Below are 6,000 nucleotides of genomic sequence, written 5' to 3' on the forward strand. Positions count from 1 at the left end.
ACTAGTACCCTCAGCTTGAGGTACGTGCAGTTCTAGTTGTTCTTGTAGGATTTTATCATGTTGTGAGCTCTAATTTAGTTTGTGATATGTTGTAGGAGTATTGGTGAGATCGTACACATGATAAATGGGTTATTTACAAGCGTAAATTTATGAGAAAAATCTACAACAAAGCAAGGACTTGAAGGTAAAACATTTGGAGCAAAGGATACCAAAATTTGCAAAATTGTAGCACTATGGAATGCCACTCCCTTGGTTTTACTTAGAATTGTAATTTCTAGTACCCCTCCGCAATATCAGCATGCCACACTACGTAGGTAGTGAAAAGGGCATGGCACGCCGGCATGTTCTAATCGGCAAATCTTGTTCTACTATAAATAGGACACTCCACTTATTTTTTTAATATCTTGGACGACTTGTGGGCATTGAAACACACTTAAGGAGGATAAAATTAGGGTTTTTAATATTTTACTTTAGTTTATTCTTGTATTATTACATGGATTCCATAACTTTGATTCTTTATAAGTCCATGAGTGACTAAACACCCTCTTCTAGGGTTAAGGCCAAGAACATGATTACTTTTGCTATTAATCAAATTGGTCATTCCTTATTATCATTATTGGTTGTTCATGTATCATTGTTTTTACTATAAAGCTGATTCTTGACCCATAGTATAAATGCATATTTCTATTGGGAGACTGAAAAGAGGAATGGTTGAATAGAACGTAGGATATATGGGATAGGATTGTAATCATTCAACTGATTAACGCTATAATTTATGGTTAGGATAAGAATATGCCTAATTCGGCCTATTTGGTTAATAAACGGGAAGAAATACAAATGCATTTAACTTAGTTATTGCATCCTCGCTAAATGATAAAGTTGTAAGGCTAAGTTAGTTTATTAGAGGCTCGAAATATCACAATCATATTATCAACCCTGTGAATCAACAACAAAGATAATTACCTAAACTAACAAAGTTATATAGCTAAGTAGGATTGGTTGCATTTCCTTAACCGTAGGTTTCTCCCTATTATTGTTCAAGACATTTACATTATCGTATTGATTAGTTTACTTTTAATTGTTAACTCTTAATTACTCTTGGTTACTTTTGCACTTGCTTCATCTTAATAGTGAACTAGAATTGGATAGTTGTTTAACATATGTCCCTGTGAGATCGATACTTGGCTTTTTTTAAGGCCATTTTCTACTTGGTGGACCATTTACAATTCTGTATGTGCTTGGGCGCAACAGTCGGTGGCTGGACGATAATATAGAGACTCACCGACTAGGCTTGTCAATGGCGATGATGGACTAGTGAGGCGCTGATGATAGGGGCTGGGTTAAAGAAAAGTGAATTAAGACTAGTGGTTTTGGGTTTTTATAGATTAAATTAGAATCGTTAGATAAAAACAACAAACAAATGTGATTGAAAGTTAGAAACATGTAGGGTCATGGGTCAGAAATTGGATTAAGTAAAAATTGAATTGGGGATGCTTAAAATTGAATTGGAAATTTTGAAATTGAGTCAAATTAGGCTTAAAATTGACACAAGTTGAGTACTAAAATGGCTAGAATTTAAATAATTCTGGAAATTGAATTGAATTGGACTGCTATTTAATAAATGTAATAAGAATTCAATATTAATAATGAAAAAAATTGTAATATGCTATAAAAATCATTATTCTTTGTGTATATGAAATTAATGTTATGTAAAATTTTATATAAAATTGATGGTAATACATTTGAAATTAATTAAGAACAAATTTTAAGAAATGATATAATAATAATAATAATAGACAATGTATTTGTAAATTATGAGTTTACACATTTGCAAAAATATATACTATAAAATATTATATTTGAACTGTATTTTCTATAAAATATAAAATTACTTGATAAAATAAATTGCATACTTCAAAATTATGTGTGACACGTCAATATTTTTTTTTGATACCCAAATAATACATAAAGAAATACTAATATTCAAAATTAATAATTTTGATAAAATAGTAGCCTAGGAGGAATGAGGTCAAAATTTGGTGTCAACAGTCGCCCCTTCGTTGCTCGAAAATGATGAAATAATTATCGAGCAATGACGTTGATATCGATCCAATTTTGTCCGACCAAGAGAATGGTAATTGGAATTGAAATAATAGGAGTGTAATTAGTAAATAGTGTGGCTGAGACTTGGGTTTCAAGTCTCCTACATATCTCGAGTTCACGAGAATCAGGCAGTATGTAGTTTTAGATTTTGAAACAAGTATGATTCCTAAAGAAAAGGATGAATATTGAATTTGAAGGACGATATCATGAGTTGACAATATGTAGAATGTAAATATAATTTAGGTTGTGTTGTAAGACATAGAGATAAAGAATTATGTTTTGAAATGGGAGAGAGAATCGTTTAATCGTCATTAATGATCCTCCAGATCATTTCCTCAATTTACATGCATTTTCAGCATTTTAAGCCATCCCATAGTGGCTACAGGTCATTTAAGACTTATCGAAACTGTTGGTTCGGTGATTGGATAGTTCTTTTGGATTTTAGGATCATTTTTCTATTCTAGAGCTTCATAGCTTAGGATTTGTGTCAGGACAAAACTCCGAGTAGATGACCTTCGATGGAAATTTTGACAGTGCCACCAGTTCCAAAACATCGATTTTAGGCTAGATGGACCCTTGGTTTAGGTCTCGAGGTTTTCAGACTTATTTTGGACAATTGAGCGGATTATACGAAAAAATGAAAATTTACATATGGGCCCCAATTTTTACTAAAAATATCTCGGATGAAAGTTTTGATGATCCCATTGGATTTGGAATGTGGTTTACACTCAAATTTCACTATTGGATCATGTTCATAGGGTTCCGAATGAGTTTTGAGGGTCAAAAATAAGTTTGTGACTTTGCTGGTGCTGATGAGTTCGCGATCGCAAGTAAAAAATCACGGTAGCAATATCTTTAGTGTCAAAAGTTTGCGATCGTGACCATCGCTGAATATAAAATTGCAAGTTCGTATTTTTAACATTTTGGGAGCTAGGAAGCTCCAATTTGAGGATTTTTAATGTATTTTTCTCGTATAATCTTTTTCTATTAGTTTAGAACTCTATTTCCCTGATTTTTCAAGAAATTATGTTTTATTTTTCATGATTTTCACCCAAGTTTAGAATCATAATCCTATTTTCATCATTTTGGTGCTTGAGAGCTTAGATTTGAGCGATTCCAAAGGAGTTTTCGAGATTTCATCCATGGGTAAGTTTTCTAATCTTGTAATTATAATTTTTTCCTTGATTTTAACTTTAGAAAAACTTCAATTTTTCTTATTTCAAAATGGATTTTTGAGGGGTTTTGCTAGTAAAGTTTTAAAGTGGTTTTACTTTGATTTGAACCTAACTTTTAAATCGTTTTTGCTTGGATTTTAAGTTGTAGACTTATATGAGTATGGGTAATGAATTTTAAAAACAAATTATGATTTTACTCCCTTAATTTTTGAATCCATTATTGGGGGTCCATTTTTAGACTCGTCTATAGCCATATGGGTCTCGTTTTACTTCTAATGATGCATAGATTATGATTTCTATAGCGTGGCAACATCTTGGGATCATGGAGTGAAGGTGGACATTTTATGAACGATTTAAGAATTCGTAGTTCAGCTTCGAGGTAGGCTCCTATCTACTCATCTTCACAAGATGATGTGATTATATATTGCATGTGAATGTGAATGTTAAGAATAATCATAGTTAGAAGACCGTGACCTAGCCTAGAATTTAAATTTTCATGGATTATATTGGTGAATTGACTCGTAAGGAAAAAATACTTATTATGCCTCTGGAATTCTATTAGCCTAGGATGTTAGCAAATTAGTTATAGATTAGACTAATGAATCCTTAGAAATGCTTATGTATTACTCGGTGAATTGTGATAGTTTTTCCCGAATTATGATGTATAATTATGTCGGATATACACTTGGGCCTAAATCCATGATTATGATGTTGTAGCTATTTCTAGATATATTCTTAGGTCGAAGGCCATGTTCATGATATTGATTAGTTCAATTTCGGGACGTATTCCATTCTTGTAGAGAAAATAGTTGTACTTTATCAACATATTAATGTTTATGATTTCATTGTTTGAATACTGGTGATGGCATGCATAAATTCGGTATATTCATGATCATTAATTATGGTAAATGGTATAATTCCAACCAAAATATGATTTATGATTTTTCCTAAATAAGGGTTAAGCTCACCTTTCACCTTAAAAATGGTTTTCTTCATAAGAATAATTGCACCATCTATATGGATGACTTATGTATGATAAGATGGAAAATTATATTTTAAAGATTTAATCGAGATAGATTCCGGTCTATGATTCTTATACTACTATTTATTCTATTTGTGAGAGATTCCGACCCTTCTTATACTTTAATAACGGTTTAGTCTCGATGTTTACCTCGGGCAATGGATTTACGGATTTACACTCTTTTAGCCACGACTTAAGTACGTGCACCTACTATATATTTATATACACATCTCTCCGATATGGGACGGAGGAAGATGATGGTATTGATGATATAAATTCTGGGTAAAACTTGACGATCGATGATATTGAGGATATTGATTATATATTTGCTTCTTTGAGTCCATCTAATGGTTATATATTTATAGGTTCAAGTTTATCTATTGATTATATATTTATCGATTTGAGTTTGGCTATTGATTATAAATTTATCTATTCAAGTTTGGCTATTATTATATATTTACCGGTTTGATTCTGATAATTTATTATAATATTGATGATGTGAGGTTATACACTGAGTTATTCATGGTATTTAATTAGTTATGGTGTAAAGAATTATCTTTAGGCATTCGTTCTCGCATGCGCATCGCCTATCACCAGTTTACGCCTATATCTATCAGCCTTATGGGAGGTTGCATAGGTATGGGTGATGAGTATGGGTTATGGTGTGTTGTATGTTGATTGAACCTTCTGATCCTGGGACAGTGGGGGTTCGCGAAGGGCTGTATTAGATATTGTTTATTTGGACTAGCTGGTTACTCATGTTGTCATTGCCATGTTAGTATTATTATTATGATCATTATTATGTCTAGTTTTTAATAGATTGGTTAATGATTAAGTGTTGAGATTTGAAGTATGTCTAGCTCTTCTATATTATGATTACATTATTATGTATAATTAACTCATGATTAGATATATGGATTGGGAACTCTGAGTATACTAGCGCTAGTTCCTACAATGATTATGACTTATTATCTCATTGGCTTTCTTATGTGGTTGTTGGACATTTGGGTGTAGTTTTCCATTCTGTTTATATGTTATATATATATACATTATTTTTGGAGCTCAGTCAGCAGTTTTCTATTAAGTACCACATATTTGGTACTCATACTACACTTCTGCAGCCTGCAGATCATTGTATGGGTTATCATCGTTGTTGTGTGTGTCATGAGAGCAGCAATGGTTCGAAGACGTAGGATGAGATCCTAGCATTTAGAGTACTACTTCCCTCCCTCATATGTACTAGACTAGTCTCTATGTAGTATTAAGAATGGTTGTATCTTTTTATTTATTTAGTACCTCATTAATATCCTTCTTATGTTAGGAGCTCTTGTACTGATTCCACCAGGTTTTGTGATTATCTTTTATATGTTAGTATTTTATTACATATATTCTGCATTCTTTCCTTTATTGTTTTGGCAGTCCATTACTAGCAATTCTAGACTACATGATTGGCTTGACTACTAATGGGTTATAGTAGGCGCCATCATGACATGAGAAATTGGGTCATGACAAATTGGTACGATTCCATCCAAAATATGATTTTCTTATAATTTTCCTAAATAGTGGTTAAGGCTCACCGTTAACCTTAAAAATGGTTTTCCTCATAATAATAATTGCATTATCTTAATTGATTACTTATGTATGTTGAGATTGAAAATGATATTTTAACGATTTGATCGAGACAGATTTTGATCTATGATT

The sequence above is a fragment of the Capsicum annuum genome, chromosome 3, assembly GCF_002878395.1.
Source record: "Capsicum annuum cultivar UCD-10X-F1 chromosome 3, UCD10Xv1.1, whole genome shotgun sequence".
In the NCBI taxonomy this organism is placed as follows: domain Eukaryota; kingdom Viridiplantae; phylum Streptophyta; class Magnoliopsida; order Solanales; family Solanaceae; genus Capsicum; species Capsicum annuum.